At 41.6% G+C, this 14,189-nt stretch overlaps 1 long non-coding RNA gene across 1 annotated transcript; it reads left to right on the top strand.

Annotated features, from left to right (window-relative positions):
• The first annotated feature begins 10,321 nt into the window (after positions 1-10,321).
• On the top strand, positions 10,322-13,575 carry LOC134225694 (uncharacterized). Its single transcript, XR_009983307.1, has 2 exons — positions 10,322-12,294; positions 12,369-13,575. It is a non-coding gene; the product is annotated as an uncharacterized LOC134225694 (long non-coding RNA).
• The last annotated feature ends 614 nt before the right edge of the window (positions 13,576-14,189 follow it).

The following is a 14,189-nucleotide window of genomic DNA, read 5'->3' as shown; positions in this document are numbered from 1 at the left end:
AAAAAAGTTAAGCATTCAATGATGAAAAAGATGACTATTTTGATGATTGTTAGTGCTTCCCGTGTCACCTTAATAGCAGAGTGTAAAATAATCGAAAATTTTTGGTGAAGTCCACCTTTCTTCACTTGTCAGCTCACTTCCAGACACACTCATAGTCGGCATTTAGTATTTATGCAGATTCTAAGAATTGATAAATTATTTGAAATCTGTACACGTTTAAAACGAGTAAAGTAATTTATTACATAGAACTGAATTCGGTTTTCGTTCGCAAGGCACTTTCAACGGTAAACATCAATATTCATTCATTTATTTAGTTTACATCTAAACAGATAACACTGAATCAACAATTTGACGCCACAATACACGGTTCGAGGCCGCATCTCTCAATCCTCGAATGCGCCCCACGCTCGCCAAGTCGTTTTGCACCTGGTCTGCCCACATCGCTCGCTGCGCTCCACGCCGTCTCGAACCTGCCGGATCGGAAGCAAACACCATCTTTGCAGGGTTGCTGTCCGGCATTCTTGCAACATGCCCTGCACATCGTACCCTTCCGGCTTTAGCTACCTTCTGGATACTGGGTTCAACGGAGAGTTGGGCGAGCTCATGGTTCATTCTTCGCCGCCACACACCGTCTTCTTGCACACCGCCAAAGATGGTCCTAAGCACCCGTCTCTCGAATACTCCGAGTGCTTGCAAGTCCTCCTCGAGCATTGTCCATGTTTCATGTCCGTAGAGGACAACCGGTCTTATAAGCGTCTTGTACATGACACATTTGGTGCGGTGGCGAATCTTTTTCGACCGCAGTTTCTTCTGGAGTCCGTAGTAGGCCCGACTTCCATAGATGATGCGCCTTCGTATTTCACGACTAACGTTGTTGTCAGCCGTTAGCAAGGATCCGAGGTAGACGAATTCCTCGACCACCTCGAAGGTATCCCCGTCTATCGTAACACTGCTTCCCAGGCGGGCCCTGTCGCGCTCTGTTCCGCCCACAAGCATGTACTTTGTCTTTGAGGCATTCACCACCAGTCCAACTTTTGTTGCTTCACGTTTCAGGCGGGTGTACAGTTCTACCACCTTTGCAAATGTTCGACCGATAATGTCCATGTCATCCGCGAAACAAATAAATTGACTGGATCTGTTGAAAATCCAGGGTGTCGACTCAAATCTGAGAATAAAATTCCCTGACTTTCCAGACCATTCCTCGAAAAATTCCAGGTAGGGGAGGTAATGTTAGGCCTGGATGCAACGTTGGCTCATCATGCAAATTAATAATAATAATTCAACAATAATACATCGTTTTGTAGAGAGATATTTATCAATGCTTCTTTGAAAAAGTGTATCAAGCCGACTTTATTTATAATATGCAAGATTCATGCACTTCTTCAATTGATAAACGCAGGAACCACTTAAGTAGGCAGGCAGTGCAAGAGATTTTTCTTCTGGCCAATTAAGTAGTTTTTGGAATGGACTAACCTATTTTCGCACATAAGATGAACGGATAACAATCACACTATTTTAGCATTCATGTTAAATTCACGATTTTCTTTAGTATATTACACAATTAACCAAAACTTTTTTGAACAATATTAGAACAGTGAATAATGCATCAACATTTCATGGGTAAAAAAAGCATCCAACACCAAATCCGAGATTAGAAAACTTGGCCGAACATAATTTAATCCATCAAAAGTTTTGTGCGAAATAGACTTTATGTCCATTTCGCACAAAACTTTTGATGGATTAAATAAGGCCGATACAAATATTCAAAATCTATTTTGTCTCCCCCCCCTTGGATTTTTTTTTGCCAAAAAATAATATTTTGAGAGGGCAACAAAATAAAATTCGGATTTTCAAAAAAATCTTTAACAAATCCGAGAATTTTTTTTTCATTTTATTATTTATTTTTTATTATCCCCTCCCTTAACCTTTCGGAGACCTGTAGGACAAAATGGTAATTAAATATTTGTAACGGCCTAATAGATTTTGAACCATTATTGTTGTTTTTGAAAATAAGAAAGCCGTTTGGTGGCATAATTTCGGTAAGATCTTCAATTTATGAATATTTAAATCGATAAATGTGCTCAATCACAGCATAATAGGCTAAGGTTTGAGCCTTATACCCTATGATTTTTTTTCAATTCCTAGAAGCGTATAAAAATCTTGGCATGTATAAATCCTGATACTGCTGATATATTTCTTAAAATCGTTGAAGTTTTCATTATCTTTCTGGAAATTTGTGTGAAATCTTGTATCTTTTGACACGACTTTTGAACTCTTTCCAAACAATCGTGGAAGCTTCTAGAAAACCTTGCTTCAAAGGGAAAGATGATTAGACGTCAACAATCTCAATGCCGTGAAAAATTTTACGGATTAGGTATTTTCGTGAACATCGAGGAACCTTCATTAGCTCTCAAGTACACTTACGGAATAAGAATTCTTTTTCACTCTCTGTGGCGTATATGGACTTCTAAAAATAGTTAAGGACTGCTTGAAATCTTCCAGATAATCAAGAATGCAATCCTCACAAGCTCACATAAATCTATGCAGAACTTATAGTAAGCCCAGCAAAACATTCTAACCACTGCAATACTTTGAAAAATTGGGTCTGAACACACTGAGGTCGTTTAATTTTTGTCGATTGTGGCCTTCGGTTTAAATGAAGCAATAGTCCCATGGAGAAATATCAGAAAAAAATATGTCTTTTTTCAAGAAAGGGCGAAACTAGTCTCTAATGCTAAGAGGAGCTACACCGACTCTATTTATTTTATCAATTTTTAGTTGTTTTCCAAAAATGGTCTTGGAGTTCCAGCATTGTTTTAATTATAAAAAGTTCAACTACTATCAACTAGATGACAGACAACTGCAACAAGCAATGAAACTTAATAAGGAACATCAAATAGAGTTTTTTGAAGAACTCGTGGAAATATGTTAAAAGATTCCTTTGCATATTTTTTATATGAATCTCTTCACGAAGACATTCAATTCAAACTTGAGTGAATACCAAGTTTTGGAGCGGAGCTTTTTAAAAAATCTACTGAACATCCATCGAGGGGCTCCAGGATAAAAACTATCGTGACAGTTTTTTTAAATCCTTCGGGATTTTCTTTTATTTCTGAAGTAATTTCTGGACAAAATTCTCTGGACCAAAATCAAAAGATCAACCAGAATACTTCCTGATAAAATCATAAGTATAATAGCCCTGTTTGTCTGTCCGGTGACTAGCAAACCAGACGCAGCACGCGGAGAAATTCTAACAAAAAAATAAAATATTTGACAATTCAATTCTTTTTTACTATCAGATGCAGAAAACAAAACCAATGACAACCTAATACAACCAGACACAGTATTTGATGAAAAAATCACAGACAACAGACGTTGATAATTTTGACTGAAAGCAAAAACATTTGCCACGGGCGCTGCTGCGTCCACAAATAAACTAGTTGTTTTATAAACATCAAAAGCAGCGAATGTAAAACTGAAACATTACCATTGACAACAACATCATCCACCTCTTGCGTCCGAGCATATTTATGGAGTATCGAGTAACGTTTAATGTGGTTTAATTGAGACCATCGCCACCTACTTACATGAGGTAGACCATATGATGCTTTTATCCACTATCATTATCTCTACATGACCATTAATTTGACCACCTAAGGACGTGAGGATCGACCAATGACTTTATAAGCCCATCATCAAATGGAAGTTCCCGAAATGTTTTTAAAACATTACCTACAGAATCTTGTTTGGAGATTATGCCGATGCTGTAGAGTGCCGTCACAGGTCAACAAAAATACTATTCGGGGTTTTCGTTTAACAAGCTTTCAAATATATAGTTGTTGGTTTTAGTTTGAACATGTTTGATGATTGTTTGTTGAACAGTTCTGACCTATGGCTTATTTCAACCATTTGATTCAGTTTCTACTGATCACTAGATAATTTTCAAACATTTGAGCGTTACATTTTCATCAAAAGGTAATGTGATATATTAAGTTTTTCATTATAGTTGGATACTAGTCACTGACTGATATTAGCAGTAGTCAGCAATTTAAATCTATCAAGATATATCGCATTAAATGAAATTTCCCTATATCATAAGTACATCAAAATAATTTTATAAGGAATGACTCTCGCGATTGATTAAGTATTCGAACGAAGTGACTTTTGTTTGATGGGAATATTACTAAAACGCTACTAATAAGGAAAACTGCAACAAATTCAAAACGACACGAATCTAAATATTTAAAATATTAAAGGGGACTTAAAAAAAACTATTTGGATCAGGTCTCAACAGTAACCATTTGAACAACGTGGCTTTGGAACCTCTGTTATTGCTTAGTGATGAATAGAAACAAACTCGATTACCATGGGGAACATGAAAAGGGCCCGGAGTAGACTTTTCGTCTAGAGATAACCAACGGCTACACAAAAAATAAGCTTTATAGCCTGATGGTGGAGGTCATTATCGACTGGCTATACAGTCTGATGACCAGCTAAAACGCTTTATTAATTATGATGACCTTTATTGGTCGTTTTTCAATGAATTAGAATTGGTTCAGAGTTTCATTGTAATAAGTGTCCTTAGTTATTGCTTTAAATTAAAAAAAAAAAATCACTATAAATTTTCAATATTGGGTTTTGTGATTTTTTTCCCTGACCTCAATAAAAATTCCCTGACTTTCCCTGACATTCCAGGTCCAAAATGAAATTCCCTGACTTTCCAGATTTTTCCAGGTAGTCGACACCCTGAAATCGTACCCGGCTGTTACACCCTCCTCTCCGCATGACACCTTCTAGCGCATTGTTGAACAACAGGCACGAAAGTCCATCACCTTGTCTTAGTCCCCGGTGCGATTCGAACGAACTGGAGTGTTCGCCCGAAATCTTCACACAGTTTTGCACACCATCCACCGTTGCTTTGATCAGTCTGGTAAGCTTTCCAGGGAAGCTGTTCTCGTCCATAATTTTCCATAGCTCTAAGCGGTCTATACTGTCGTATGCCGACTTGAAATCAACGAACAGATGGTGCGTTGGGACCTGGTATTCACGGCATTTTTGAAGGATTTGCCGTACAGTAAAGATCTGGTCCGTTGTCGAGCGGCCGTCAACGAAGCCGGCTTGATAACTTCCCACGAACTCATTCACTAATGGTGACAGACGACGGAAGATGATCTGGGATATCACTTTGTAGGCGGCATTAAGGATGGTGATCGCTCGACAGTTCTCACACTCCAGCTTGTCGCCTTTCTTGTAGATGGGGCATATAACCCCTTCCTTCCACTCCTCCAGTAGCTGTTCAGTTTCCCAGATTCTTACTATCAATTTGTGCAGGCAAGTGGCTAGCGTCGGCAGAGATTGCTTCCATCAGGGCCTGTGCAGTCCCATTACTTGTGCCCCGTTTCCAGGCACTTGAAGCAAACTTCGGGTTGCTCGTATATGCCCACAGGGCACACCGACCATCCCACCTTGACGCTCCCTAACTTGACTACCTTGGAGGCGTCCGCTGCAGATAGCCGAACCAATGCTACCTGCGTCCCTGCCGGACCTTTCCGTAGCCGAACGGCTGCGGTGGGCGCCTCCACTTCACACTGTCGCCGCAGTGCCGTGACGAGCTCTTCGACTTCGGTGATCTCGTTCAGGTCTTTAACCCTTAAATTCACCTCCGTCGTGAATGCCCTCACCTTGACCGTCTCGCCTAGGACTCCTTGGACGCCAACTCCTTGTAGGCGGCGGCCTTTTGCGAGACGCCCCGCTTCAGCTCAAGGATCATCTCGCCCATCCCGAGTTTCCCGAGCTTACCGAGCTTGACGTCACTCCTCATCGCCTTCAAGACGTCCGAGTACTTAGCCTCGTCCATCTTGATGACTAGGGCATCGCCCCTGGAGCGATGGGCCCCTACCCTAGATTTCTTGCCTCCCCTCATTCCCCTGGGCCTTCTTTTCGGCACATGACGTCTTCGGTTTCCTCTTGTTCGTGACCAGGGTCCAGGAGGTGTCATCTACCTCTATTTACCCGGGTCTGGGGCGGCTAAGAGCTCTCAGCCTGCCGTAACCCCTTACCACCGTCTTTCCTGGGTGGACGGACCTTTCCTGGTCCTTCCTCCCCCGGTTTTGGAGGTACCTGGCTGGGGTTCAGCATCCCAGCCCCACTGCTCCCGTTGGAGCAGTCACCCCCGACGTGCCCGCGAATACTTGAGCCTCAGTCTGGGTAGACTTTGGCACCACCGTCTTCGCTGGCACGCCCTCGGTCGATTCGACCTTGCCCGAGTCCGCGAATCCTTGGGCCTCAGTCTGGGTAGACCTCGACTCCACGGATTTTCGCACTGAGCTGCCGAGTATTGCCTCTGGCCTCCTAGGCGGAGACCTGGACAACCCACCTCTTGCGAAGAGGTTGTCGCCTACACTACTACCACTAATTGAAGAATTGACTTGGTTTTCCATTTCGGTCCCACGAGTTGCTCGGGAAATGAGGTCCACCACGCCAGATCCCAACATGACGCGGTAAGGGACAATTACTGTGGAGGGTGTCCAAGTACCCCACAGGCTCCGTTAGAGGCCTAGCTCAGCGGTTCTCAACCTTTATCGTGAGAAGTACCCCTTCGAACTTTTGCATTAATTGAGGTACCCCCTATGCTTTTTTGCTTTAAATGAAAATAATCGTAACTCTTAAGATATATGAAAAATGGACCTGAAAACTATCGGAATAGATCTCTATAAAATTTTCTGAAATTTTCATTTTCCGTGAAACTTCCCAATTAAAATTAAGTTTATAAATCGAGCTTCCTACAGAACTTTTTTGACTATTGAAGTCCGTGCCTCTCGAAAGTAGGATTCCGCACCTCTTCCGAGAGAACCTTCCGAGCGCCTTAAAAATAGGCTTCCTAGCCTCTTGAAATAAGGTTTTAGAGCCTCTTGAAAGACCTTTCGAACCTTTTTATGGAAAGCTTCCTAGCCATTTGAAAGCAGACTTCTGAGTATTTTGAAAGAACGCTTCTGAGCCTCTTGAAAATACGCATCCAAGTCTCTTTAAAAAAAAAGCCTCTTATAAGGGAGCTTTCCAGCCTCTTTAAAGGAGACTTTCGAGCCTCTTGAAAGGAGGCTTTCAAGCCTTTATAAAAGAGCCGAGTAGCACACTTGTCATACATGAGTTTCTGTAACTCATATACGACCAAATCGAGCCACATAAGTGCTACTGCAACCAAACCAGTAAGATTTACGCTGCTAGAGAATCTTCCTAGGCTGTAAAAAGAAGGCTTTCAAGCCTCTTGAGGGAATAGTTCCAAGCCTCTTAAAAGGAGGCTTCCGAGCCTCTTGGAAGAAGCCTTCCAAGCCTGTTTAAAAGAGCCTTTCGAGCCTTTTGGATGAAAGGATGCTTCCTAACCACTTTAAAAGAGATTTCTGAGCCTCTTGGAAGGACGCTTTCGGGCCACTTATAATAAGGCTTCTGAGTATCTGGAATGAAAGCTTTTGAAGCTTTAGAGAGTACGGTTTCAAGTCTCTTGAAAGAAGAATTCCGAGCCTCTTCAAGGGAGGGTTTTAGAGCCTTTTGAAAGAAGGCCTCCGAGCCTCTAGGCTTTCGAGCATTTTGAAAGTATGTTTGCCTTTTAAAATGAGCATTTCGAGCCTGTTGAAAAATACCATCCGAGCCCCTTGAAAACATGGTTTTAAAAGGAGAAATTAAAAAAAAAGTTTATAGAAAAAAAATAATAAAAGAAGGCTTTCGGGCCTCTTGAAAGAAAGTTTCCTCTTGAACCTCTTAAAATGAGGCTTCCGAACCTTTTGAAAAAATGCTTCCGAACCTCTTGAAAACAGTCCTCCGAGCTGCTTTGAAGGAGGGTTCCGATAAGCGCAGAAGAATGCTTCCAATTCTCCTGCAACGAAACAACTGAGCTTTTCGGGAGAGAGCCTTCATGTCTCTCAAATGGAGGCTTCTGAATCTGTAGACTCTAGACTTTAGTTAAGAAGCATTTTCTTAACATATTATTCAACATTCTGTTTTGTCTGATTAAGTAGATTGCATAGAAGATTTTTTAAATTTGTTCATATGAAGTTTTTTCTTTTCGATCTTTTGTCCGTCAGCATTTCATCCGTTGTCAGTTTTTGGACGGCAGGATTCGGTAGATCATGATTTACTGATCGCCATGCATATTATGTACAAGACAAATTTTTGAAATAAAAAATACAAAATTATCAAAACTTTATCAATAAATGTTGATTAAGATTATAATTCATCCGCCATTACGCATTTTTGTCCGAGGTACCCCCTGAGCACGGCGAACGTACCCCCAGGGGTACATGTACCCCAGGTTGAGAACCGCTGTTATATGGTGATGGGCTGCTAGAGCTGCCCATGATTTCGTCGATTACTATGGGCAACAGCAACAGAGATATAATACATCCAGCCTTGCCTCACTTGCGATTATATTGTGCTGGACTCTGGATTTTGTCTAGACCTTCTCTAGACCTTGCTTCTAGGGACGCCCCTCAGTTTTTCGAGATTCAGACGATCGAAGGCTTTTCCGTGTTCAATCAGTACCAAATGGAGGGACTCTTGAAATTCATTGACCTGCTCCAGGATGATGTAAAGCATGACAGTATGGTTCTCACATGATCATTCGGGCGGAATCTTGTCTGCTGCCGTCGGAGAATGAATTAGGATAAGTCGTCAAAACTAGAAGAAGTTGTTCTAAGTGGTCCAACCAACGTTTCAGCTGATCAGTTGAATCGGTAAGTGACTGACATGTCGCGTCTTTCTCCGGAACCCATGGATTTGTCCATTTTCCAATCAGGCGTCGTGAAATATCGTAGAGGAGGCGATTATCACCGGTTGTTGCGGCTTTCCTACCAATTGTTGACCGGGGAGTCCACCCGCGCCCGCTTCTCCCGTCTGCAGCCATTAGCGTTTGACTTACTTCTCTAGAGCCGCTTTTAGTCTCCTCTGAAAATGGATCACCTGAAAATGGAGACGGTGCCTTATTGAGTCCGTAACAAACGAATCTATGACATCGCGTTTGACTATCATCTTTCAATTGGCAAGATCCGACCACACATTTCCAGAATTCAGCGGCGGGAGAATTCACTCGGGTGTCGATTCACCATAGACCGACTAGAATATCCAGCTGTGAAGAGATCGTTCGCTGAAGAACGGTGGCAGCGTAGAATACTTTTATCGAAATCGGCGAGATCAACTTGGATGAGCTGCGCATTCAGCGAATAGAATGGATTACAGAATCCCGACTGGAAATTGAGAAGCGAATAGAATTAAAGGCTGAGGAACGGGAAGAATCAGAGGAGTAAAGTACGAGTCTCGTCTACGGTATATATCTCTGTAAGTGGGAGTCGGGCGTTGCTGCAGCAGGACATCCTGGCCGATGGAGAAAAGATGGCTTCAACAACCGAAGATTATCGCCTCAATAACTCACTGACTTGGAAAGCTGAAATGTTTGTTCGATCACTTCGAACAGCTTCTTCAAGTCTCAGCCAGCGTTCTTCAAAAAGCAGCCATCCGAAGCAGGGAATTTAAAGGGGCCCCAAGGTCGATCGGCAGTCGGCGGAAGTGACCCTATGCTATTTGTTTTGTCTTTTCTCTGAATCACAAAAATCTGTTTGGCGCTGTTTGGGATTTTCAAATAGGGTCAGAGCTTTGTCTGACCCCATTCGGGTAGTCGCTGATGTGAGGCAAGGATGCATTTCATCTGCACTGTTACTTCTCAGCGTAATCGGAAAGATCTTGGTGGGTGCGATTGAGCGTGTACCATACCTTGAGCTGATTTGGCAGTTTATTGTAGTGGAACATCTAGGATGAAAGGAGCGGACCGCCGTGAAGTGTGTCAAGCTGCGAAACTGGCCTTTAACAAGGCCATCAAGAGCAGTAAGAGTGCATGTTTCGACAACCTATGCGAAGGAACCAACGCGAATCCGTGGGGGTGACGCTTAATAGTGATGGCCTAAACCAAAAAGAGCTCTTCAATCCCCCCACCTACACCGGAGTCCCCGAATAGGTTAGCAAGGATTATCGAGGTCTTCCTTTTTTCTTCCCGTCCCGAGTCACAAGTCCCTGGCGTCCTGCACCGCAAGGCAATATGGGTGCCGAAGAAATGGTGGCTCCGGTGACAAACGAAGAGTTACTCGCGGTGGCCAAATCCCTGGTAACGAACAAAGCCCCAGGGCCTGATGGAGTTCCGAACAGCGCTCTCAAGGCAGCAATCAGAGCGAACCCGAACATGTTCAGGCTGGCTATGCAGAGATGCCTTGATGAGTGTAGATTCCCAGAAAGATGGAAAAGGCAGAAATTGGTGTTGTTGCCGAAAGCCGGGAAGCCGCCGTGCGCATAAACCAATCTGTCTTACAGAGACGACGGGCAAGTTGCTAGAGAGGATCATCCTCAACAGGCTAACCCCGTACTCAGAGGGTATGGACGCTATTAACTCGGTGGTAAAGACCGCCGAGATAGCGATCCAACAGAAAAGGCGAGGTATTTGATACTGTGCGTTAGTGGCACTTGATGCGAAGAACGCATTCAACAGCGCAAGCTGGGATACCATCGCGCTCTCGTTACACCGGCTTATAAGCCTGCCGGTCGGCCTGTACCGGATTTCGGAAAGCTATTTCCAGCAAGGTTCAATACCGGTATTATGGAACCTTATGTATGACGGGGTTATGCTAAATAAAGCTAAAATTCCCTTCTGGTGTTAAGATCGTCGGCTTCGCCGATGACGTAACCTTCGAAGTCTACGGAGAGTCAATTCACTAGGTAGAACCTGGGAGGGAGCTCTCGATACTACACATCAAATTAATTATATACTGTCGTCATGCAACAAGTAAATTTTCAACAAGAAAGAACAATCAACGTAGGCGCCACCTGAAAAGACTAAATTCATTTTTGCGTGTTATTGTTGTTATATTGCCTTCAAAAATTTGCTTGCCAAGAGTTTCGTTTTCGGCTCACACTGACAGCTAGATTTCGGCTCGGCTTGACACACACATTTTTCGTATCTGTTTCTCCCTCCCAGGGTAGAACTTACCGCAGCACACGCGATCAGCACGGTGGCGGATTGGATGAGTGCTAGAGGCCTGGATCTCGCTCAAAATAAGACGGCGGTGGTTATCGTCAACAGCCACAAGTCGGTTCAACATGCAGTGATTCACGTGGGTGATGTCGCGATCGCATCAAATCTGAGTTTGAAGCTCCTTGGGGTCGTACTTAATAGACGACAAGCTGACCTTCGCCAGCCATGTCGACTATGCGTGCAAGAGGGCTTCGACTGCTGTTGCGGCATTATCGAGGATGATGTCCAACAGTTCCAAGGTGTGTGCAGGATGACCACTTAATTCCCTTTTGAAAATTCCCGATATTGTTTTTGTGCGGTAGGCAGATACCACTCTGAGACACAGCAAGCGGTACGTGCTCTCCAGCTTCCGCAGGTAACTGGTTACCCCCAGAGCTCTCGCCCAGGACGGTCCACCGTACCTAAGAAGAGATACGGCAACGCCTGCCAGCATCGTCATGAAGCATCGTCAATTGTATCCCCTCTTTTAATGACTGTCTGATTGTTGAATTTTGTTTATTTGCCTTCTTGTTCAAGATTGCGGAAACATGCATATTGGAACTATAACTAACCTAAGATATTCATCATTGGAAATAAGTGGAAGACCAAAAATATGGCCCTATTTATGAAGAATATATAGTTTTCAAAATCTCCTAACTAAGCCACAATAAGCAAAATATTTATATCCAGCTAGGTCCTAAATTACCAAATAAAAAAAAAACAATTCAACGAAACATTTACTTTTAAGATTTATATGGATACACAAATCCTGTTACGTAGATTTATGTTATTTTAGCTTTGGAAAAGCAATAAACGTTTTATTAACAATGTTTTTGTGTTGTACATAGAGTTCTGTTTTTACACGATCCATAGCTGTTTTAAAACTTTAATTCTTATCTGAATTAGGATAGATTTTGATAGTAAAAAGAAGTCACACGATACAAAGTTCTTTAAAAAGGTATTGTAAAGACAGAAGTCTGTGTATTTCAATTAATACAAGAATTTGATTGAATCCTCTTTTAACCTTCTAACCTACCGTAACTGAAAGTTTGTTCAAAGTTTTCTTGATAACAAGTGTGGCTTTTTAAATGATGACGCGAGCAAATCCATTTCACCCATTTTAGCAGTTACATAGTTGGAATTGAAAAATATTCCCCCATCAACCTGTGTAATTATACCATTTCGTTCACTTTCAGTAGTAACCTCAGGGCAGGACATCCACATCTACCTATCACCTGGCCAGAATAGTAAGTTGGCTTGACGGCCCTCTGGCGGAAGCTGCACCCACTAAAACTGCCGTTGTTCTATTCTATCATTTCAGAAATTATTCACTCATGGATCATGTCCTAGTGTTTCGCTTTCTCCAGTTCTGATATCGTTCTGGCTTTTCCTTCCGAAACCATCCCAATCAAGCAGTGCAGTGTATAGTAGTGTGTGAGAGAGAAAGAAAGTGCTACGGCAGGAACGAACCGATGAACTGAAGTTTGGTCAGCGTATGGGGTTCCAATTATCTAAGTTACCGCAGCTTACACACTGGTGATTAGCATTAACATTAGTTACCGCCCACGGATAGTAGATGAAACCGTGTGGTATGCGGCAGTGGTTAGAAAACTTATTTATTTTGTAAATAGATTTGTTAAACTGCAGTTGAAAAAAAAAATACAACTGGTAAAAGTTAAACCATTGAGCTTTCACTATTCCTGTATGAAATACAAAACAGAGGAACATGAACCTTATAAGCACTTGGATAAAATGACAAATGTTTTGAAGAACGAAGGTTAGTCTAATATAAATCAAAAATTAATTAAATGTTGAATACTTCGACGCTTTATGTTAAGAACAATTTAGTAACACATGATGTGCAAAAAAAATGTTAGATTAAAATGCACTATCAGAAATAAATATAAAGCAAAGCTAATTTTACATACAAAATCGTCATATATGGAGATAGGTATAATTAATCACATCATTATTCAGGACTTAAAATATCCTTAATAAAGCAAAAAATATCTGGTGAAATATGAACTCAATCGAATCACTATGAGTCATACACCCTTGTTCTTGTTTACGGACAAACGATACTTTCGAACGAATGCGATTCGTTCGAACTGTTTCCCCATTTGATTTTGCTGGCGTAAACGAGAATGCGCTTCAACTTTCGTTTGAAAGCGTGTTCGTACGTAAACAAGAATATGGGTGATAATTTCAATCCCCCAACATGACTATTTTGTAAGAATATTTAGCCTGTCTTCATACTTATTTCAACCAGTGTATCTACCGGTATTAGCTCCCTTTTTCGAACAATACAAAATTTCAAATTTTCGGTCATCATCGAATTTAGCAAACAATTTAAACCCGACAACGACGGTGAATCATCTTTTAGACTAATTCCTTCTCTAAAAATTACGCTTATTTTGAATCCCAAATCATACCATGATTCATGTTTAAATAAATCTGCTTCGTATGGAATTTTGGTTCATCTTGTTTATCACTAAATAAGAAAACAAAATAAATTACCAGAAAGCTTCCTTTGATTTTTGGTTTCAGAATAACAGTTCCGAAAATCCTTTTTTTGCAATTCCTGGTCATAATATATATCCGGTTTACAGTTCATCTTTGAGTGATAAAACGGCCTAATAAACATTATGCAACTCAAATGGGTTGCATAATATTCATTATAATACTTATTTGGGTGCTATAATGAAAAACCAACAAAAGAACAGTAGTCACTTGACTACATTTTGCTGAATGAGCTTGGGTAAGTGTTCAAATAGTGTATTCTCTGCGTCGCGTAATACATGAAATAATTTGATGGACATAACATCAAAAATTTCCAAAGGAAAGTATATCTATCGCTTTACGGCTTATCGAACTATGCAATGCGGCACGGGAACATGGAATCTCATTGTTCTCTACAACAACATAAGGTACCCCGGGGCAAGTGGGACCTAAAAAAACGCTAGTTCAGCAAAATCGTTAACGCAAACTTAGAAAACAAGATATTTCAGGACATTAACCACGGATACATTATTATATGCTTCCGTTGTTGAAGTGTAGATGTGTTGTAAGCCATTTCTTCAGTTACAAAAATATTGGTAGTGATATAAATAAATTTACCTGTTGGACCCCTTCAAACGGGGCA

This window comes from Armigeres subalbatus, chromosome 3, assembly GCF_024139115.2.
Source record: "Armigeres subalbatus isolate Guangzhou_Male chromosome 3, GZ_Asu_2, whole genome shotgun sequence".
Lineage (NCBI taxonomy): Eukaryota > Metazoa > Arthropoda > Insecta > Diptera > Culicidae > Armigeres > Armigeres subalbatus.
This window is presented reverse-complemented; position numbering and strand designations above follow the sequence as displayed.